The 24,252-nt window shown below is 44.8% G+C and overlaps 1 protein-coding gene and 1 long non-coding RNA gene across 2 annotated transcripts in view; one reads left to right on the plus strand and one right to left on the minus strand.

Moving 5' to 3' along the window:
* Nucleotides 1-24,252, minus strand: part of NT5C2 (5'-nucleotidase, cytosolic II) — a 190,401-nt gene that overhangs the window by 163,580 nt on the left and 2,569 nt on the right. The window lies entirely within an intron of this gene.
* LOC134731149 (uncharacterized) lies at nucleotides 554-5,660 on the plus strand. Its single transcript, XR_010113280.1, has 2 exons — nucleotides 554-5,544; nucleotides 5,603-5,660. It is a non-coding gene; the product is annotated as an uncharacterized LOC134731149 (long non-coding RNA).

Here is a 24,252-nt window from a genome sequence, read left to right on the forward strand (position 1 = left end):
CGACCACCATCACCACCACCACCACCAACATCACCACCATCACCACCTCCACCACCACCACCACCACCACCACCTCCACCACCATCACCACCTCCACCACCATCACCACCTCCACCACCTCCACCACCATCACCACCACCACCATCACCACCTCCACCACCATCATCACCTCCACCACAACCACCATCACCACCACCACCATCACCACCTCCACCACCACCACCATCACCACCTCCATCACCATCACCACCACCAACACCACCACCACCATCACCACCTCCACCACCATCACCACCAACACCACCACCACTATCACCACCTCCACCACCACCACCACCATCACCACCTCCACCACCATCACCACCTCCACCACCATCACCACCTCCACCACCATCACCACCACCACCACCACTATCACCACTTCCACCACCACCACCACCACCACCACCACCATCACCACCTCCACCACCATCACCACCTCCACCACCTCCACCACCATCACCACCTCCACCACCATCACCACCTCCACCACCACCACCATCACCACCACCATCACCACCACCACCATCACCACCACTACCACCTCCACCACAATCACCACCACCACCACCACCACCATCACCATCACCACCACCACCTCCATCACCTCCACCATCACCACCTCCACCACCACCGCCACCACCTCCACCATCATCACCACCACTACGACCACCACCACCATCACCACCACCACCACCTCCACCACCACCACCACCATCACCACCACCACCACCACTACCACCACCACCACCACCTCCACCACCATCACCACCTCCACCACCTCCACTGCCATCACCACCTCCACCGCCATCACCACCTCCACTGCCATCACCACCCCTACCACCATCACCACCTCCACCACCATCACCACCTCCACTGCCATTCACCACCTCAACTTCTTCCATCATGACCACCACCAGCACCACCATCACCACCACCTCTACCGCCATTCACCACTTCCACCTCTTCCACCATCACCACCACCACCTCCACCGCCATCGCCACCTTCACCTCTACCCCCACCACAACCACTACGTGCTCACACATGTCACCAGGGCTAACTCTTCCCAGTGGATTCTCTTAGCCCACTGTCCTGCCAGTGAATCTTATTCAACACCATCTCAATCCATCTGATAAGTTCTAAGAGCAGGAACTCTCAAAAGAGAAGTGATATAGTCTCAATCCTCATCTCCACAGGAGATGCCATGGCTTTTATTTTGCCCAAATTTCCTTACCCCTTGCCCTTTTATTTACCATCATCAGGCTGCAAAAAGCATTCCATTTCATAATCTGCCCTATGGCAGTGGGTGCCTCCTTGCCTTCTGCTGATATAACTAAGGATGGATGGCAGGGATTCAGGTGTCTTAACACTGGACATAAAATCTGTGGCAAGTGGTCTTGCCTCCACTTACAGAAGTGACAGTCACCTTTAAAGATCCACCCAATCAGGCCCGAGACATTTAATCTTGGCTTTCAGATTGGTTTGTTTTGTGTTTGTAATGAGCTGTGATTGTGCCATTGTACTCCACCCTCTGTCACCCATGCTGGAGTGCAATGGCACAATCACAGCTCACTGCAGCCTCAAACTCTTGGGCTCAAGTGATCTTCCCACTTCAGCCTTCCAAGTAACTAGGACTACAGCCATGTGCCATCAAGCCTGGCTAATTTTCTGTAGGAACAAGGTCTCACTGTGTTGCCCAGGCTGGTCTTGAACTCCTGGGCTCAAGTGATCTGCCCACCTTGGCCTCCCAATATGTTGGGATTACAGGCGTGAGCCATTGTGCCTGGACTTTAATTTCTTTCAGTGAAATTTTACAGTTTTCAATTTATAGGTTTTTTCTACAACTATTTTTCTTTTTTTGGAGATGGAATCTCGCTGTTGTCGTCCAGGCTGGAGTGCAATGGTGCGATCTTGGCTCACTTCAACCTTCGCCTCTCAGATTTAAGCAATTCTCCTGTCTCAGCTTCCCGAATGGCTGGGATTACAGGCGCCCACCTAATTTTTGTATTTTTAGTAGAGATGGGGTTTCACCATGTTGGCCAGGCTGGTCTCAAACTCTTGACCTCAGGTGATCTGCCCACCTTGGCCTCCCAAAGTGCTGGGATTACAGACGTGAGACACTGCACCCAGCCCATTGCCTGATTTTTAAAAATGTTTTATTTATTTATTTTTTTTAAGAGTATTGGTTAAGTCGGCCGGGCGCAGTGGCTCACGCCTGTAATCCCAACGCTTTGGGAGGCAGAGGTGGGCGAATCACCTGAGGTCAGGAGTTCAAGACCAACCTGGCCAACATGGTGAAACCCCATCTCTACTAAAAATACAAAAATTAGCCAGGCATAGTGGTGGGCACCTGTAATCCCAGCTACTCGGGAGGCTGAGGCAGGAGAATGCCTTGAACCTGGGAGGTGGAGTTTGCAGTGAGCTGAGATCATGCCTCTGCACTCCAGCCTGGGCAACAAGAGAGAAACTCCATCTCAGAAAAAAGAAAAAAAAAAAAAAAGAGTATTGGTTAAGTATTTTGTTGGATAGTCTTCAATTTGAGTTTGTCTGACATTTTCTCATGATTAAATTGAAGTTAAGCATATTAGGAAGAATACTAATTTTTTTTTTTTGAGACAGATTCTTGTTCTGTCACCCAGGCTGGAGTATAGTGGCACAATCTCAGCTCACTGCAACCTCTGCTCCTGGGTTCAAGCAATTCTCCTGCCCCAGCCTCCCAAGTAGCTGGGACTACAGGCATGCACCATGACATCCAGCTAATTTTTATATTTTTGGTAAAGATGGGGTTTCGCCATGTTGGCCAAGCTGGTCTTGAACTCCTGACCTCAAGTGATCTGCCCACCTTGGCCTCCCGAAGTGCTGGGATTATAGACATGAGCCACCGTGCCCAGCCTTTTTAATATATTTTGAGTTAATTTCTTAGTCATTGTCCTGGGAATTACAATTAACATCTTATTTAATAACAACTTAGTTTAGATAAATGCCAACTTAATTTCATTATTACACAAAAAATGTGCTCCTATATAGCTTTGGTTCCCTCTCCCCTTCTTTGTGCTATTATTGTCACACAAAATACATCTTAATACATTGTGTGCATTATCAATGCAGGTTTATAATTACTGCATTATGTACTTATCTTTTAAATAGGATAGGAAAAAATTAAACAAAATTAAACAAGAATACATTTATGCTACCTTTTATATTTCCCTATGGAGTTACCTTTAATGGTTTATTTTATTTCTTCATGTAGATTCAAATTACTGTCTACTGTCATTTCAGTCTGAAAGACCTCCTCTAGGATTTCCTTTTTTGTTTTTTTTTTTTTTTGAGACAGAGTCTTGCTCTGTTGCCCAGTCTGGAGTGCAGTGGTGCAATCTCAGCTCACTATAACCTCTGCCTCCTAGGTTCAAGCAATTCTCATGCCTCGGCCTCCCAAGTAGCTGGGATTACAGGTGCGTGCCACTACGCCTGGCTAAGTTTTTTTTACTTTTAGTAGAGACGAGGTTTCACCATGTCGGCCAGGCTGATCTCAAATTCCTGACCTCAGATGATCCACCTGCCTCGGCCTCCCAAAGTGCTGAGATTACAGGGGTGAGCCACCATGCCTGGCCTAGGATTTCTTACACGTCAGGTTTACTAGTGATGAAATCTTCCAGTCTTTATCTTAGAATGTTTTAATTTCTTCTTTCCCTCCTTCATTTTTGAAGAATAGTTTCGTTAGATAGAGAATTCTGGGGTGACAGGGGGTGTTTTTTTCTTTCAGCACTCTTAATATATGTCATCTTACTGCCTTTTGGCCTTTACGGTTTCTGATGAGAAATAGGATGTTAATCTTATCGAGCATCCATTGTACACGATGAGTCCTTCCTCCCTCCCTCCTTTTTTTCTTTTCTTTTCTTCCTTCCTTCCTTTTTCCTTCTTTCTTCTTTCTTTCCTTCCTTCCTTTCTCTTTCTTTCTCTCTTTCTCTTTCTTTCTTTCTTTCTTCTCTTTCTCTTTCTTTTTTGTGAGACAGGGTCTCACTCTGTCACCCAGGCTGGAGTGCAGTGATCATGGCTCACTATAGCCTGGCCTCTCAGGCTCAATCAATCCTCCCACCTCAGCCTCTCGGGTAGCTGGGAATACAGACATGCACCACCATGCCCAGCTAATTTTTGTATTTTTTGTAGAGACAGGGCCTCACCATGTCTTGAACTGGTCTTGAACTCCTGGGCTGGTCTTGAACTCCTGGGCTCAAGCAATCTACCTGCCTCAGCCTCCCAAAGTGCTGGAATTACAGGCATGAATCACCACGCCCAGCCTACTTTTTTTTTTTTTTTTTTTTTAAAGCAGCAAGGTCCCACTCTGCTACCCAGGCTTCAGTACAGTGGCATGATCATGCCTTGCTGCAGCCTCAAACTCCTGGGCTCAATCAATTCTTCTGCCTCAGCCTCCCAAGTAGCTAGGACTACAGGCACATGCCACTGAGTCTGGCTTTTTTTTTTTTTTTTTTTTTTTTTTTTTTTTTTTTTTTTGGAGAGACAGGATCTCACTATGTATCTCAGGTTGATCTTGACCTCCTGGCCCCTCAGGTGATCCTCTTGCCTCAGTCTCCCAAACTGCTGCTGGGATTACAGGCCACCATGCCCAGCTGCTTTCTTTTTTTAAATTTGAGATGGAGTCTCACTATATTACCCAAGCTAAAGTCGAACTCTTGGGCCCAAACTATCCTCCCACCTCAGCCTTCTGAGTAGCTGGGACTACAGGCATGCATACCACACCCAGCTTGTGATGAGTCACCATTGTCTTACTGATTTCAAGATTCGCTCTCCTGCCTTTGGCTTATAACAATTTGACTACAATGTGTCTTGGTGTGAATCTCTTTGAGTTTATTTTACTTGGATTTTATTGAGCTTTCCAGATGTATAGATCAATGTTTTAAATTAAATTTAGAAAGTTTTCAAGTTTTCAGCCATTATTTCTTTAAATATTCTTTCTGCTCCTTTTTTTCCTCTCCTCTCCTTCTGGAACTCCAGAAGTTCACTTAGGCTCTCTTCATATACCTTCATTCTTTTCTTTTTCTGTTCCTCAGACTTGATAATCTCAATTGATTTATTTTTAAATTCATTGATATTTTCTTCTGTCTGCTCTATCTTTTTTTTTTTTTTTTTTAGATGGAATCTAGCTCTTTGCCTTAGCCTTTGCTTCATGCTTGTGAAGAGACTGAAGATCAGCCAGAACACTTAGGGCATTCTCAGATCTTTCCTGAACATGTGCATAGGCCTCGGCATGCAAGTGGCTTTCCGGTTTCCCAGGGATATGTCAGTTTTTCAAAGTCCTTCTTCTCCAAAGCATCTCATTCTTCAGTCTTCTCTCCCAAGCTTTATATTAGTCTATTGTTTGCCCCAACTGTTATCCAATGCCCCAGGCAGCAATAACCAAAACATTTGCTTGTAAATATCTTCAACAAATGCTCCTTGGGTAGCCACACTCACCACTAGAGAGTTCCAAGTTAGACAAGATAAAGGTAAGCACTTGAGAAAGTCCTCCAGGGAGCCACCATACAGGTCAAAACAAAGATAAAGGTAAGCACTTGAGAAAGTCCTCCAGGGAGCCACCATACAGGTCAAAACAAAACAAAAACAATTTCTTGCGAATTAGGTCCATTCTCTTCCCTCTAGTACTGGTACCTATACTGGGACTGTAGCTATTTTCTCCAAATTCACTGCTAACCTGGGGATGGGACCAGGGTAAGTTAAAATACTACAAAGCTTGCTATTCTTACTAAGAATCAGCTGTCTTTTTTATGAAAACATTTCACTGGCTGCTGCAGGCCTTTTGGTTAGTGTCTAGAGTTCTGAAAAGTTGATTCTAACAGTTTTTTTGTTTTTTGTTTGTTTGTTTGTTTGTTTAGATGGAGTCTCGCTCTGTCGCCAGGCTGGAGTGCAGTGGCATGATCTGGGCTCACTGCAACCTCTGCCTCTCAGGTTCAAGTGATTCTCCTGCCTCAGTCTCCCGAGCAGCTGGGACTAGAGGCATGTGCCACCATGCGTGGCTAATTTTTGTATTTTTAGTAGAGACAGGGTTTCACCATGTTGGCCAGGATGGTCTCGATCTCTTGACCTCGTGATCAGCCCAGCTCGGCCTCCCAAAGTGCTGGGATTACAGGCGTGAGCCACCGTGCCCAGCCAATTCTAACAGTTTTAACCAACCTTTTGGTTGCATTTATGGAGGGATAAACTTTTGGATTTCCTCACTCTGCCATTTTTCACTGATAACACTTCAGTATTCCTTATTACTGGTAATGTTAACTTTGATCACTCAGTTAAGGTAGTGTCTGCCAAGTTTCTTCACTGCAGAGTTACTATTTTTTCTTTTTCATATGCTATTCTAGAGGTCAGCAAACCATGGCTGGAGGCCCAAATCCAGCCCACTGCCTGTTTTTATAAATAAAGTTTTATTGGCATACAGCCACATTCATTCATTCACATATTTTTTATGGCTGCTTTCATGCTACATCAGTAGGGGTGAGTTGTTGCAAAAGAGATCATATGGCTTAAACAGCCTAATATATTTCCTATTTGGGTCTACGCTGACCCCTGCATGATTTGTTAGAAGTGCACCACTAAATCAGCCCACACTTAAGGGAAGGAGAATTAAGCTTTCCATTGTGGAGGGAGGGGTATCAAAGCATTTGGGGACATATGTTAAAAACAAGATAATTAATGCATATTTGGAGGTTTATACTTAGATACTATGTAAATATCCTGGTTCTCCTTAGAGTTTTGCCCACTAATATTAGCTTCATCAGTGGACTTTAACTGCAGCAATTATTACTGTAGTGTTCTAATTTTCTGTTTCCTTCATTCCCGTTTTTTTTTTTGGAGACAAAGTCTCACTCTGTCACCCAGGCTAGAGTGCAGTGTGGCATGACCTCTGCTCACCTCAGCCTCCACTTCCTGGGTTGAAGCGATTCTCCTGCCTCAGCCTCCTGAGTAGCTGGGATTACAGGTGTCTGTCACAATGCCTAGCTAATTTTTTTTTTGTTTTTTTAAGGACAGAGTCTCACTCTGTCACCCAGGCGGGAGTGCAGTGAGGCCATCTCAGCTCACTGCAACCTCTGCCTCCCGGGTTCAAGCAATTCTCCTGGCTCAGCCTCCTGAGTAGCTGGGATTACAGGTGGCCACCATCACGCTTGGCTAACTTTTGTATTTTTAGTAGAGACGGGGTTTCACCATATTGGCCAGATTGGTCTCAAACTCCTGACCTCAGGTCATCCTCTGGCTTCGGCCTCCCAAAGTGCTGGGATTACAGGAGTGAGCCACCGCGCCTGGCATATAGTTTTAAAGAAGATTTTAAATAGCCTTATAAACTGGGAAAAGAAACCCATAGTTCAGGAGTTGAGGCACTTTCTCTTGGTGTAGAGACAACTGGTGCAATGGAGAACACAGTACAAGGTCTTGAGTTAGAAACCTAAATTTATGACCTTGGGCAAGTCCCTTGACCTCTCTCCCTTTTTTACTTTTATCCACAGAATAAAAATATCAACGGTCACCTCACAGGATTCTTGTGAAAATGTTGTTTATATTAGGAAGTAGGATGTAAATGCTAGATTCTTTGGTAATGCACATCCTTTACTCTCACTTTCTTCTTCACTTTCTTTCTTCCCACTTTCCTTCTTTTTTTCTGGTCCTACCTTTTTTCTCCTCTGTCTGTGTTTTGGGCCCACCAGGGGCCCCCTATAGCACTACAGGTGAAACCAGTGGGGTCTAAGTCATAACATTTCTTATAAAGAAGGATTGCACCAGGACCAGCCCACATAGCCAAATTCCTTTTTCTGTTGTCCCCAGAAAGCCATGTTAAGGACTCCCTTGCTGTTCTAAGCAAACTGCTTCTTTCACACATTTCCTCCCACCACCCAGTGAAGGGCAGGGGCTGTGCTTTACATATTACATCTTTGTAACCCCCTCCCCTCCCTTACTGCACAAGGCTTTCCAAATAGTCTTTAGATGTCAACCTTGGATGCAGATTTTAACACACACATATTCTGCATTTTTTTTTTTTTTTTTTGAGACGGAGTTTCAGTCTTGTTGCCCAGGCTGGAGTGCAATGGCGTGATCTCAGCTCACTGCAACCTCTGCCTCCTGGGTTCAAGTGATTCTCCTGCCTCAGCCTCCCAAGTAGCCAGGATTACAGGCATGTGCCACTACGCCTGGCTAATTCTGTTTTTTTTTTTTCAGTAGAGACAGGGTTTCACCATGTTGGCCAGGCTGGTCTCAAACTCCCGACCTCAGGTGATCTGCCTGCCTCGGCCTCCCAAAGTGCTGGGATTACAGGCATAAGCCACCATGCCTGGCCCATATTCTGCATTTTAATACACATTCTACATGTTGCCAGTAGATATTTGATATGGTTTGGCTCTGCCCCCACCCAAATCTCATCTTGAATTCCCACATGTTATGGGAGGAACATGGTGGGAGGTGATTGAATCATGGGGGTGGGTCTTTCTTGTGCTGTTCTGATGATAATGAGTAAGTCTCACAAGATCTGATGGTTTTAAAAAATGGGAGTTTCCCTGAACAAGCTCTCCACTCTTGTCTGCTGCCATGTGAGACATGCCTTTCACCTTCCGCCATGATTGTGAGGCCTCCCCAGCCATGTGAAACTGTAAGTCCAATAAACCTCTTTCTTTTGTAAATTGTCCAGTCTTGGGTATGTCTTTATCAGCAGTGTGAAAATGGACTAATACAATAAATTGGTACCGAGAGTGGGGTGCTACTGAAAAGATACCCGAAAATGTGGAAGCAACTTTGGAACTGGGTAACAGGCAGAGGTTGGAATAATTTGGAGGGCTCAGAAGAAGACAGGTAAATGTGGGAAAGTTTGGAACTCCCTAGAGACTTGTTGAATGGCTTTGACCAATATGCTGATAATGATATGGACAATGAAATCCAGGCTGAGATGGTCTCAGATGGAGATGAGGAAGTTATTGGGAACTAGAGCAAAGGTGACTCTTGTTATGTTTTAGCAAAGAGACTGGTGGCATTTTGCCCCTGCCCTGGAGATGTGTGGAACTTTGAACTTGAGAAAGGTGATTTAGGGTTTCTGGCAGAAGAAATTTCTAAGCAGCAAAGCATTCAAGAGGTGACTTGGGTGTTGTTAAAAGCATTCAGTTTTAAAAGGGAAACAGAGCATAAAAGTTTGCAAAATTTGCAGTCTGACAAGCAATAAAGAAGAAAAACCCATTTTCTGAGGAGCAATTCAAGCCAGCTGCAGAAATTTGCTTAAGTAATAAGGAGCCTAATATTAATCTCTGACAGTGGGAAAAATATCTCCAGGGCAGGTCAGAGGTCCTCACAGCAGACCCCCCACCCCCAATCACAGGCCTGGAGGTTTAGGAGAAAAAAAATAGTTTAGTGGGCCAGGCCCAGGGTCCCTCTGCTGTGTGCAGTCTAGGGACTTTGTGTCCTGCAACCCAGCTGCTGCAGCTGTGACTAAAAGGGGCCAAGTTGCAGCTCAGGTTGTTGCTTTAGAGGGTGGAAGCCCCAAGCCCTGGCAGCTTCTACGTGGTGTTGAGCCTGCAGGTGAACAGAAGTCAAGAATTGAGGTTTGGGAACCTCTGCCTAGATTTCAGAAAATGTATGGAAATGTCTGAATGCCCAGGTAGAAGTTTGCTGCAGGGGCGGGGCCCTCATGGAGAACCTCTTCTAGGACAGTGCAGAAGGGAAATGTGGGGTCCAAGCCCCCATGTAGAGTCCCTGCTGGAGCACCACCTAGTGGAGCTGTGAGAAGAGGGCCACCATCCTCCAGACTCCAGAATAGATCAACCGACAGCTTGCACTTCGCACCTGGAAAAATCGGACATTCAACATCAGCCTGTGAAAGCAGCCAAGAGGGCGGATATACCCTGCAAAACCACAGAGGCAGAGCTTCCCAAAGCCATGGGAGCCTACCTCTCACATCAGCATGTCCTGGAAGTGAGTCACGGAGTCAAAGGAGATCATTTTGGAGCTTTAAGATATGACTGGGGGCCGGGCGTGGTAGATCACACCTGTAATCCCAGCACTTTGGGAGGCTGAGGCAGGTGGATCATGAGGTCAGGAGATCAAGACCACCCTGGCTAACACAGTGAAACCCCATCTCTACTAAAAATACAAAAAATTAGCCGGGCGTGGTGGTGGGTGCCTGTAGTCCCAGCTACTCTGGAGGCTGAGGCAGAAGAATAGTGTGAACCCAGGAGGCGGAGCTTGCAGCAAGCCGAGATCCTGCCACTGCACTCCAGCCTGGGCGACAGACCGAGACTCCATCACACACACACACACACACAAAAAAGATATGACTGCCCCACTGGATTTCAAACTTGCCTAGGGCCTGTAGCCCCTTTGTTTTGGCCAATTTCTCCAATTTGCAACAACTGTATTTACCCAGTGCCTGTACCCCCATTATATGTAGGAAGTAACTAACTTGTTTTTGATTTTACAGGTTCATAGGCAGACGGGACTTGCCTTGTCTCAGATGAGACTTTGGACTGTGGACTTTGGAGTAAATGCTGAAATGAGTTAAGACTTTGGGGGACTGTTGGGAAGGCATGATTGGTTTTGAAATGTGAGGACATGAGATTTGGGAGGGGCCAGGGTGGAATGATATGGTTTGGCTGTGTCCCCACCCAAATCTCATCTTGAATTCCCATGTGTTATGGGAGGAACCTGGAGTGAGGTAATTGAATCATGGGGGTGGGTCTTTCCCATGCTGTTCTTATGATAGTGAGTAAGTCTCACAAGATCTGATGGTTTTAAAAATGGGAGTTTCCCTGCACAAGCTCTCTTCTCTTGTTTGCTGTCATGTGAGACATGCCTTTTGCCTTCCACCATGACTGTGGTGGCATGTGGCACTGTAAGCCTAATAAACTTCTTTCTTTTGTAAATTGCCCAGTCTCAGGTATGTCTTCATCTGCAGTGTGAAAATGGACCAATACAGTGTTCTACTAGCAAACTTCATCATTGCAATTCATTTAGTAGTTTCTATCTTCCTACTAGGGCTTCCTTCCTAGTTTGGAGATATTTGACTTTTCACTTCAATAGGCAGTAACTGTGTGGGAGGCTATTAACTGAATCAAATGTGATACTGGGCCTTGAGAAGCCTACAGTATAGTGGATGAGAGAGAATTCTGCACAAATAACCAAACGCAGATTATCAAGGACCTCAAAGGCCTGATATCACACAGTTTTTGTTTATTTATTTATTTATTTTTGAGACAGAGTCTTGCTCTGTCACCCAGGCTATAGTACAGTGGCATGATCATGGCTCACTGCAGCCTTGGCCTCCTGAGCTTAAGCGATCTTCCTGCCCCAGCCTCCCAAGTAGCTGGGCCTACAGGTGTGCACCACCATGCCTGGCTAAGTTTCTTTTCTTTTCTTTTCTTTTCTTTTTTTTTGTAGATACAGGGTTCCACCATATTGCCCATATTGGTCTCACACTCCTAGGCTCAAGCAATCCACCCACCTCAGCCTCCTTAAGTGCTGGGATTACAGGTGTAAGCCACCATGCCCAGCCCAAATGGGCTTTTTTCAGCAGGCAGTGAGTAGCCAGTGAAGGCTGTTGAGTAAGAAGGGAACATGATCTATATAAGGAAGTGGAAAGACAGATGCATGAGGCCGATCAGGAGGCTCAAGTGAGAAAGTATATACCTCAGTGGCAGTAAGAATGGAAAGAAGTAAATGGAAACTCCACCCAGGAAAAGTCAACAGGACGTGGTAAATTAGGAATCATGAAGGTAACCTTTGAGATTATTTGGGGCAATTCTCTTATGTTTCAGAAGAGGAAGATGAGGACTGAAGACACTGTTACTTACCCAAGGTCACACTGCTGGTTGGTGACTGTACTAATCAGGGTGACCCAGGCTATACTGCAGTAACAGTCAAACAACAAGGTCTCCAGGGCCTAACCTACAGAGGTTTATTTCCTACTCACAAAAGATCAGGAGGCTCTCCAGGGCAGCACTGTTTCAGACAATGACTCAGGGATCCAGTCTGCTTCTACCTTGAGGGTTCTGTCAACTAAACTCACGCCTTCCAAGAAGAGAAAGTGTGGAGAACATGTGTCACCTCCTCTCACAGCCTGTTGGCCAAAATTAGTCACATGCTCCAACCTAACTACAAGGGAAGCTGGGAAACGTAGTGGAGGCAGAGGACATGAGATGTTTGTGTGATGTGTGATGAGCACCACATTCTTTGTCACAGTCATGGAACTAGGAATGGCCTGATTCCCACAATCCAGTCCTTTTACCCACTGCTTACTGAAAGGTGGGATCCACCTCATGGATTTGCTAGCACTCGGTGTGTCTTGTGTTCTGAAGATCTTCCTGTTACTGCAGACTTGGCATGGGAATTGAAAACAGATTTTCAGTGTTAAAGAAACAACCCCATTCACTGGCCGGGCACGGTGGATGATGCCTATAATCTCAGCACTTTGGGAGGCCGAGGTGGGTGAATCACCTGAGGTCAGGAGTTTGAGACCAGCCTGGCCAACGTGGTGAAACCCCGTCTCTATCAAAAATACAAAAATTAGCCAGGAATGGTGGCATTGGCCTGTAATCCCAGCTACTTGGGAGGCTGAGTTAGGCAGGAAAATCACTTGAACTGGGGAGGCAGACGTTGCAGTGAACCAAGATCATGCATTCCAACCTGGGTGACAGAGCAAGACTGTCTCAAAAAAAAAAAAAAAAAAAAAAAAAAAAGAAAAGAAAGGAAAAGAGCCCCATTCAGAAACCACAAGTAGGCACCTTGACATAAGCTAAGCATATTTCAAGCAATTCCAAACTCCGTATCACCATATAGCAATGATTTGTATAATCTAAAAATATGAGCAAAAATACCTGCATAGTACACATCAACTCAGCCAAATACACCTCTCTACAAATCTCTGCTCTCAGATTTGTAAAGTCACAGAAGTAAATTCATAGGGTTAAAGTACGATAAACAGCCTGATGGGAGAGCACCAGAGAGCTCATGCAGAGGGATGAAGGCAATGCCTCTCTGTGCATCTGCATGCCATGCACTCAACTTCCTCCTGAGAGAGGCAGGTCTTTACCATTAGGAGTCATGTTCAACAGCATATGACTTGTCACCCTGGGTACAACAGATCAGAGCAGGGGAAGATGCTCATCTCAAGGGCAGATAATTTCTAGGTAGGCAGGTGGCTTAGAGCCAGAGATTTATGGAAAGTTTGTCAACTGGCAGTGGGAGCAGGAGATGAAAGCCACAAAGGGAAAAAATATAGCATATCATTAAAATGGTAGAAATGTGGGGTTAGCAAAAGCCTGAGGGTTGCTTTTCACAGGATATGAAGTAGTTCATTGGTGGTGCCAGACCACAAGGAGAATATGGCTAAGTAGAGCATCACTATGTTGACATAATGGCTAAGTATCAGAAAACAACAACTTCCTGCCACTAAGAAATCAATGAGCTATCTTGGTCCCCAGAGCTGTGCTGATCAGATTCCAAACTATATTTAAGTCCTAATAAACCCAGCCACATGGCTATTCCTAAACTTCAGCATGTGGCTGAGATTTCTGTCTTCCTGAATTCTGTTAAGGCTGCTTACAATAACCCTTCATTCCTTCTGGTGGCCTGAGTGAATCTCTGTCCTCTGCAACCACAAGATTGTACCAGGTCATAAAAAGAGATGAAGTTCTGGCCAGGCATGGTAGCTCACACCTGTAATCCCAGCACGTTGGGAGGCCGAGGTGGGTGGATCAACTGAAGTCAGGCGTTCAAGACCATCCTGGCCAACACGGCGAAACTCCATCTCTACTAAAAATATAAAAATTAGCCAGGAATGGTGGTGCACACCTGTAATCTCAGCTACTTGGGAGGCTGAGGCATGAGAATCACTTGAACCTGGGAGGCGGAGGTTGCAGTGAGCCAAGATTGTGCCACTGCACTCCTGCCTGGGCAACAGAGCAAGACCCTATCTCAAAAAAAGAAAAAAAGAAAAGAAAAAAAGAGATGAAGTTCTAACACATGATATAACATAGATAAACCTTGAAGTTACATTAAGTGAAATAAGCCAGGCACAAAAGGACAAATATTGTATGATTCCTTTCCTGTGAGGTACACAGAATGGTCAAATTCGTAGAGACAGAAAATAAAACAGGGGTTGCCAAAGACAGGGATGGGGGAAATGTGGAGTTATTGCTTAATGAGTACAGAGTTTCTTTTGGGATGGTGAAAAGGTTTTAGAAATAATAGAGATGGCTGTACAACATTGTCAATGTAACACCACTGAACTATACACTTAAAATGATTAAAATAGTAAACTTCCTGTTATATGCATTTTGCCACACATAAAAAGACCCAATTAGCGATAAAGTGTGATGAAAGGAACACCAGCTTGGAGTCAGAGGAACTTGGTTCAAGACCCAGCTCTGCCAATTTCTAGATGGTCACTTTGGACAAGTTCCCTAATCTCTCAGAGTCTCAGTTTATTCATTTGGAAAATGGGAATCATAAAACCCTAAATTTGTCATGAAGAATAAAAGAAGACAAAATACATCAAATCATTGCATAAATTATCTTTTGGAAATTAGTTGGCTGGGCATGGTGGCTCACACATGTAATCCCAGCATTTTGGGATGCCAAAGTGGGTGGATGGCTTGAGCTCAGGAGTTTGAGACCAGCCTAGGTGCCGTGATGAAACCACATCTCTACAAAAAAAAAAAAAAAAAAAAAAAAAATTATTTGGTCATGGTGGCATGTGCCTACAGTCTCAGGCTGCCTTGAGAGGCTGAGGCAGAAGGATCGCTTGAGCCCAGGAGGTTGAGGCTTCACTGAGCCATGTTTGCACCACTGCATTCCAGCCTGGTTGACAGAGCGGGACCCTGTCTCAAGAAAAAAAAAAAAAAAGAAAAGAAAAGAAAAAGAAAGAAAAGAAAAAAAAATTAGTTTGGAAGAGGAGACAGTGGGAGACCTCTGTATTCTCATTTTGGGAAAGTGTGAGGCATATCTTTGACTGTGTGCTCAGGGCACACTGGTGTGAACTGTGTGGAGCTCACCAAGACTGACTTCAGAGTCCCCAGAAGTCCCTGAATGCCCCTCTTCCATTCCATTTCGCCACTCCCTCTCCAGCCCTTTCGGCTCCCAATGCTCTGGGCTGTCTCTTCCTCTATTTCCCGTGGAGAACAGCCTTTAGGAGGGATTGTTTTCTTATTAAACTAGAGTTCCTTTGTTCCCTCTCCGAGACAGTATCTGTATTTAGGCCTTATCTCTCCAGGGAGGGAAAGGCTTGGTCCACACAAGTCTGCTGAGTTGAACTGAAGGATTTTTCCAAGCATTAGCAGATTTGAGTGCAGGAAACGCTGGGTGAAGGCGCCCTCCAGGTCCTTTGTATCTCCCCCCAGCGAGGCAGTTAATAATCCTGGACTATTTGCCGACTAGGATCCTTTCTCTGGGAAACAGCAAAAGGTAGGAGGAGGTAGGCCAAATGGTTTCTCAGATTCGTTTCCATTCTCACAATCGGTGAAGTCTATAAAGCAGGCGCCGACACCAGGACGGCTGGGGAGCTGTCCATGGTCTTGAAGTGTAACTGAACAGGCAAGTCCCTGTTTCTCCTAATCCTGGGGTTCTGGAAACTCTGGTTCAGCCTAGCCTCAGACTTAGAAGTAAGTGAATAAAGAGAACATTCTGGGAAGGGGAAAGAAAGAGAGGGAGAAAGAAAAATAGAGAGAGAAAGAGAACACAGAAATAGGCTTAAGCACTGAGACACTGCTAAAGCCAAAACATAGAAACCCCAAATTCCTTAAGCAAAAATATGGAAAAACAAACGCTGCACATCAAACAATGCAATGCAAAACTGTGCAAACACGATTTTGTGTGCCCAACTACAACCACATAGGACGAACTGTTACTATCAACTAATCCACCCAAAGAACCTTTTTTTTGGAGATGGAGTCTCGCTCTGTCAACAGCCTGGAGTGCAGTGGCGTGATCTTGGCTCACCGCAACCTCTGCCTCCCAGGTTCAAGTAATTCCCTGCCTCAGCCGCCTTAGTAGCTGGGACTACAGGCGTGCACCACCATGCCCAGTTAATTTTTGTATTTTTAGTAGAGACTGGGTTTCACCATGTTGGCCAGGATGGACTCGATGTCTTGACCTCGTCATCTGCCCGCCTTGGCCTCCCAAAGTGCTGGGATTACAGGCGTGAGCCACTGCGCCCAGCCTATTGTTTGTTTTTATCTTCTATGTACATAGAAACAGTTGAGGTTTTATAAATGAAGGACAAACAGGAGTATGATTTAGCTTGATGTCATGTTCTTTCATGTTTCTTTGTTAAAAACATTCCCCTTTCCTCTAGAAAGTTTGGGGCATGATTCTCCCTCATCTTCCTTAATGATATGCTCATGCAATATATTTTCGTAGAGGCTAAAGAAATCTAGCTGAAAAAATAGTCTGAAATCAGACAAAAAAAGGGTAGGTTTCCCTCTGAGTACTTAGAATGTATGGTCTGTAATCAAGTGCATACTGCCTGGTCCTTAAGTTAAAATCTCAAGTTAGTCAAACCTCTTCAACTGATTGTAATTTTTTGGGAGTGTGACTATGTCTCATGTCTTTTACCATACAGACATAAAAAGTACCAAGCATGCAGCTGGACACACAGCAGGTGTGTGTGTGTGATTATGGCAAAGTAGAGATGAAGGCTGGATTTCACTCAGGCAATGTATTTTTCTTTTCTTTTCTATTTTTTCTTTTCTTTCTTTTCTTTTCTTCTCTTTTTTTTCTTTTTCTCAGACAGAGTCTCACTGTGCTGCCCAGGCTGGAGTGCAGTGGTGCAATCTCGGTTCACTGCAACCTCTGCTTCCTGGGCTCAAGCAATTCTCCAGCCTCAGCCTCCTGAGTAGCTGGGACTACAGGCACGTGCCACCACACTCGGCTAATTTTTGTATTAATATTTTATGTAGAAATGGGGTTTTGCCATGTTGCCCATGCTGGTCTCGAACTCCTGAGCTCAAAGAAATCCACCCACCTCGGCCTCCCAAAGTGTTGGGATTACAGGTGTAAGCTACCATGTCTACCTTGTTTTTTTTCTTTCTTTTTGTAAAAATCTCATATGCACTTGTGGTAATCATAAGACAAAGAAAAAAATCAGAGTGGTGTTTTTATTAGAGAAAAACGAATATTATGGCACATCCTTACAAGTAAATGCTATACTGAACTGTAAAAAGAAGTAAATAGATGTATATAACTAATGTGGAAAATGTTTATGATTTATGAAGAAATAAAGTCGCAGCACATTACATACTATATATAATTCCATATTTTTAAAAATTAAATTAATCTGAGAGAAGTGACACCATTTGTCACTTCTAGCTATATTCATCTCTAGGATCAGCAGCTGGCATATAGCCAGGGTTCAGTAAATGTGTGTGAGATGACTATGGCAATACCAAGGACTCAGAGTAGCACTTAAAATACTCCCAACATAGTGTGAATTCTGACCTTTTTCTGTTACTTCAAAACAAGCAGGATTTTCCTATTGGTGGGCAAGAAGGAAGGGGGAGAGGTCTTTACAGTTAGCCCAAGTTAAAAGAGTGTTAGACTGAAGGTCACTGGTTCAAGCCCAGATTTGAGTGATACTTTCCTTTTTGCTCTCTCTCTCTCTCTCTCTCTCTCTCTCATCTATGTATCTATTAACCAATTTTCCTAACTTCTTGGCTGGGCACAGTGGCTCATGCCTGTAATCCCAGCACTTTGGGAGGCTGAAGCAGGCAGATCACCTGAGGTCAGGAGTTCGAGATCAGCCTTGCCAACCTGGTGAAACCTTGTCTCTACTAAAACACCAAAAAAAGACTGGGAGCGGTGGCTCATGCCTGTAATCCCAGCACTTTAGGAGGCTCAGGAGTTCAAGACCAGCCTGGCCAACATGGCAAAACCCCACCTCTACTAAAACTACAAAAATTAGCTGGGCGTGGTGGTGGGCACCTGTAATCCCAGCTACTTGGGAGGCTGAGGCAGGAGAATCGCTTGAACCTGGGAGGCAGAGGTTACAGTGAGCCAAGATCATACCATTGCACTCCAGCCTGGGCAACAAGGGCAAAACTCCACCCAAAAAAAGAAAAATACAAAAGAAAAATTAGCCTGGCTTGGTGGTACACACCTGTACACCCAGCTACTCTTGTGAGGCTGAGGCAGGAGAAATGCTTGAACTTGGGAGGCAGAGGCTGCAGTGAGCTGAGATCGTGCCACTGCACTCCAGCCTGAGCAACAGAACAAGACTCTGTCTCAAAAAAAAATTTTTTTTCCTGAATTTTTAATTTGGAAATTTTAAACCTAGAGAAGTTGCAAGGCTAATACAATAAACAACTGTACATTTTTCACCTAAATTCACCAATGGTCAACTTTTTGACGCATTTGTTTTACCTCCCCCTTCTGTGTGCATTTGTGTGTGTGGTATGTGTGGACAGCATTTTTGCCAAATCATCTAAGAGTAAGTTACATAAATTATGATACCGCAACCCTAAAACTTCAGTATGTATCTCCTAAGAACATTTGCCTATTTTTATATATGTCTTACTTTGAAATAGTTTAAGACACAAAAAATTGCAAAAATAGTACAGAAAGTTCCCATGTACAATTTACCCAGCTCCCCCCCATGATACCATCTTATATAACTATAGTACATTATCAAAACCAGGAAAATGACATTGATACAATACCTTAATTCACTAGAGACCTTATTTGGATTTCATTAGGTTTCTCTCTTCTCTCTCCCACCCTCTGAATTTTTATCATGTGTATAGATTTGAGTAGCAGAAATGTTCCATTACCACAAAAATTTCCTCCTGTTAGCCCCTTTATAGTTACATCCTCCCACAACCCTACAACCTTAATTGCTGTCAACCATTGATCTTTTCCCCATCACTATGATTTCTTTGCTTCAAGAATGTTTTATAAATGGAATCATGTAATATGTAACATTTTGAGATTAGCTTTTACTCAGCAAAATGCCCTTATAATTCACCCAAGTTGTTTCATGTGTCAATAGTTCATTCTTTCTAATGGTGAACAGTATTCCATTGTATGAATGTATTTGAGTTTGTTTATCCATTCACCTGCTGAAAGACATGTGGGTTGTCTCCTGTTTTAGTACATCATATAGAAAGCTGCTATGAACATTCATGTACTCATTTTTGAGTGAACATAGGTTTTCCCTTTTCTGGGCGAAATACTCAGGAGTGAAATTGCTGAGTCACATGGTAAATATATATTAATTTATTTAATTCATTAATTTATTTATTTTGGAGGCAGAGTCTCGGTCTGCTGCCCAGGCTCGAGTGCAATGGTGCGATCCCAGCTCACTGCAACCTCTGCCTCCTAGATTCATGTGATTCTCCCACCTCAGCCTCCCGAGTAGCTGAGATTACAGGCGCACACCACCATGATTGGCTAAATTTTTGTATTTTTAAGAGAGATGGAGTCTCACCATGTTGACCAGGCTGGACTTGAACTCCTGAGCTCAGGTAATCTGCCCACCTTGGCCTCCCAAAGTGCTAAGATTACAGTAATGGCTTGAGCCACTGTGCCCGGCCAAATGTATGTTAACTTTATAAGAAACTACTAAAGTGTTTTTCCAGAGTATGTGTACCATTTTACATCCGCACCAGCTTTTCTGGCGGGAATAAATTAGAGATCCAGCTGTTCTGCATCCTTGTAAGCACTTAGTATTGTCAGTATTTTGTGTTTAAGCCACTCTAGTAGGTATGTAGTGTCACATAATTGTGCTTTGAATTTGATTTCCTGATGGCTAGTTATGTTGAACATATTTTCATCTACTTATTTGCCATTTGTATATTCCCTCTGGTAAAATGCCTATTCAAGTCATTTGCCCATTTTCTAATTGGAATGTTCATTTCCTTTCTGTTATGTTTAGACAGTTCTTTTTTTTTTTTTTTTTTTTTTTTGAGATGGAATCTCGCTCTGTCACTCAGGCTGAAGTGCAGTGGCGTGATCTCGGCTCACTGCAACCTCCGCCTCCCGGGTTCAAGCGATTCTCATGCCTCAGCCTCCCTAGTAGCTGGGATTACAGGAGCATGCCACCAGGCCCTGCTAATTTTTTTGTATTTTTAGTAGAGACGGGGTTTCACCATGCTGGCCAGGCTGGTCTTGAACTCCTGACCTCAAGTGATCCACCCACCTTGGCCTCCCAAGGTGCTGGGATTACAGGCGTGAGCCACCACGCCTGGCTAGAAAGTTCTTTACAAATTCTGGATACACATTCTGGATACATTTGTTGTCATTTGTAAATATTTTTGGCTTGTCTTTTCATCTTCTTCTTTTTTTTTTTTTGAGATGGAGTCTCACTCTTGTCGCCTGTTGCCCAGGCTGGAGTGCAATGGCACAGTCTCGGCTCACTGCAACCTCTGCCTGCCGGGTTCAAGCAATTCTCCTGCCTCAGCCTCCCGAATAGCTGGGACTACAGGCACGTGCCACCATGCTCAGCTAATTTTTTAGTAGAGATGGCTAGGCTGGTCTCGAACTTCTGACCTCGTGATCTGCCTGCCTTGGCCTCCCAAAGTGCTGAGCCACCATGCCCAGCCTTCATCTTCCTTTTTTTTTTTTTTTTTTTTTTGAGACACAGTCTCGCTCTGTTGCCCAGGCTGGAGTGCAGTGGCGCGATCTTGGCTCACTGCAAGCTCTGCCTCCTGGGTTCATGCCATTCTCCTGCCTCAGCCTCCCGAGTAGCTGGGACTACAGGCACCCGCCACCACGTCCGGCTAATTTTTTTATTTTTAGTACAGACGGAGTTTCACCGTGTTAGCCAGGATGGTCTCGATCTCCTGACCTCGTGATCTGCCTGCCTCAGCCTCCCAAAGTGCTGGGATTACAGGCATGAGCCATGGTGCCTGACTGCCTTCATCTTCTTAACAGGATCTTTTGCAGAGCAAAAGATTTTAATTTTGATGAAGTTAAAAGCATTTTTTTTTTTTAATGAATCTCACTCTTGGTGTCATGCCAAAGACTTTTCCCAAGTGGTTGTATGAGAAAGCATTTTCAACCCCTTTTTTCACCTCACATGTGTTTAATACTGTGATAGGTGCTGAGAGATATATATAGATGTAGAAGATGAGTTGTGCTCAAGGAGCTTCCAGTTCTATTCATCTATTTATTTATTTATTTTAATATTTAGAAATGGAGTCTCACTATGTTGCCCAGGCTGGAGTGCAGCGGTTATTCACAGGTGCAATCATAGTACACTACAGCCTCGAACTCCTGGGCTCAAGAGATCTTCCTGCCTCAGCCCAAGTAGCTGGGCCTATAGGTGTGCACTACTGCACACAGCTCCCATTTCAACTCAGACAAGCATACAAATAATTACAGTAGAAGACTATGTTCATTATGAGCCATGTGAGTGCTGCAAAGGCTATGGGTATGAGGAGGAGAGTTCAAGGGAAGGATGGATCACTTTCCACTGGAGATACCAAGGAAGGCTTCAAGGAGGGGCGGCATTTGAGCCTTAAGGATCTCAACAGTTGAAGTAGGGCTGGGGGTGAAATTCCAGGAAGAAGGAACTGTGTAAGCAGAGGAACGAGTGGGACAAAGTGAAGATCAAGAAGCAAGGGGAGGGGGGAGGAGAAGAGGGAGATAATAAGTTCACTTTCAGATCTATGGTATTTGAAGACCAGCAAGCATTCACGAGGAGATATCCAACAGGCAGTTAGATATGTGTTTGGAGGTGGAAATTGGAAATAGGGGTTTGGGACTCATTGGCATAGGTCAGGGCCTTAGTTGTATGCCCCACAGCAACTTGTACTTCCCTTCAGAGCACTTGTCATAAGTGTAATTAACAATTAATGGTGTAATTAGCTGCTTAATCTCTGTCTCTCCTACTAGAATGCCACTCCCATGGAGGCAGAGCCCACATCTGCCTTATTCCTATGGAGAAGGCACCTACTCCAGGGGCCTTGGACATAAACATTCAGTAACTATTTGGTGAATGAATTAATTAAAGAAGTTGATACTTCTAACAGCTACCATTTACTGAACATGCACACAGCAGGCACTGTGATGTCTGCTTTGTATACATAATCTCATTTAAACTGCACAGTCATTTCACGAGAGGTAGGTCTAGGGATCTCAATCCCTTAGATTAAGTGGGTTATGGGTAAAGCCCAGGAATCTAAATTTAAGTTCTCAGGTAATTCTAATGATCAGCCAGGTTTGCAGAGCACTCTGGTGGATTGTTTTATTGAAATTTCACAGACAATTTCAAGAAATTACGGCTCAGCAAATAATAGTAATGTGTTTGAGGTCACCTGGCTAGATGCAAAACTAGATTTCTCAGGGAGAAAACTTTATAAGCCTCCCTGCTTCTGGGAGATCTAATATCGTAAAAAGAGAGTTGTTTATTATTATTATTATTATTATTATTATTATTATTATTTTGAGACAGAGTTTCGCTCTTATTGCCCAGGCTGGAGTGCAATGGCACGATCTCTGCTCACTGCAACCTCTGCCTCCCGGGTTCAAGCAATTGTCCTGCCTCAGCCTCCTGAGAAGCTGGGACCACAGGCATGTACCACCACACTCAGCTAATTTTTGTATTTTTGGTAGAGATGGGGTTTTGCCATGTTGCCCAGGCTAGTCTCAAACTCCTGGGCTCAAGTGCTCCTCCCACCTCAGCCTCCCAAAGTGCTGGGATTACAGGCATGAGTCACGGTGCCTGGCTTAAAAAAAGAGTTTACAAAGGAAGAGCGGAAGGCTAAGAACTGAGTCATTAAAACCAAGGAGAGTGGTCAGCACTGCCAAATGCCACAGAGAGACTGGAGAATGTGGCCTTAGGGAGAACTGGGGATGACTGACAACGTGTCTGTGGTGTCTGAGTGTGCCATTAGAGGAAGATGAAGACACAGCCCTGGCACACACAGGGAACTCCCTCAGGAGGCCTGGCCAGCTGGAAGGAGTTATGGATTGAGGCTCAGCCAAGATCACTCCTTCGCAGGATAGCTTTGTGCTAAAATTATTAAAGCCAAACATCTGGGCCTGTGGGGTGGGATGCCAAGAAAGAGGAGGCATAAGTCCCACAGGGGAATACCAGTTTGGAATCTCAGATAAGCTGTTGAGAAAATGCAAAATGCAGCTTTGCCAGGGCAACTGTCACTCTGCTGGAATATTTAGGCCTTTTGCCTCACTTTCTTCTGTTCTATGTGTGTTTTGCCTTTGGGGTACTGATTCCACTGGAGGATGGGAAGGGAAAGAAAGCGGAACTCCAACCAGGACATTTTGCTGACTTTCAGTAGTAGTAGCCTGGAGACCTGTGCAAGGGTGTGATGAACTATTTCCTGCAATCCCCTCCCTAAACCCAACTCATATCCTGTTGCTGATGGATGTGAAACCGTTCCTTTCATTTGAAAGAGGATGATGATGACCATAACTCTTTATACCTACAGCTTACAAAGCACCTTCACATGCATCAGCTCAAGCTTTCATGACTCTTGGGAGGTAGGTGTTGTTATCCCCACATGCTTAGTAAGTGGCAGAAGCCACAATTCAAACCCATTGCCTCTGACTCTGAGTCCAATGTTCTTTCAATTACAAACCAGCACGCTGATTTGTTATCGGCCAAAACTCTTCCAAAGCCCACTTAGTCCTATTCTGGCTGCACAGAAATATTTTGTTTTTTTGTTTTTTTGAGACAGTTTCACCCTTGTTGCCCAGGCTGGAGTGCAATGGTGCGATCTTGGCTCACCACAACCTCCGCCTCCCGGATTCAAGTGATTCTTCTGCCTCGGCCTCCAGAGTAGTTGGGATTACAGGTATGTGCCACCACCCTCAGCTAATTTTGTATTTTTAGTAGAGACAGGTTTCTCCATGTTGGTCAGGCTGGTCTCGAACTCCTGACCTCAGGTGATCCACTCGCCTCGGCCTCCCAAAGTGCTGAGATTACAGGCAGGAGCCACGGCAGCCGGCCGTGCTGCATGGAAATTAACAAGACTTCAAGAGTCTCACTGCAGGCTGGGCGCAGTGGCTGACGTCTGTAATCCCTGCACTTTGGGAGGCCGAGGCAGGTGGATCACCTGAGGTCAAGTTCAAGACGAGCCTGGAAAACATGATGAAACCCCGTCTCTAGTAAAAATACAAAAAATTGGCCAGGCGTGGTGGCTCATGCCTGTAATCCCAGCACTTCGGGAGGCCAAAGCAGGTGGATCACGAGGTCAGGAGTTCAAGACCAGCCTGGCCAACAT

This window comes from Pan paniscus, chromosome 8, assembly GCF_029289425.2.
Source record: "Pan paniscus chromosome 8, NHGRI_mPanPan1-v2.0_pri, whole genome shotgun sequence".
NCBI lineage: Eukaryota > Metazoa > Chordata > Mammalia > Primates > Hominidae > Pan > Pan paniscus.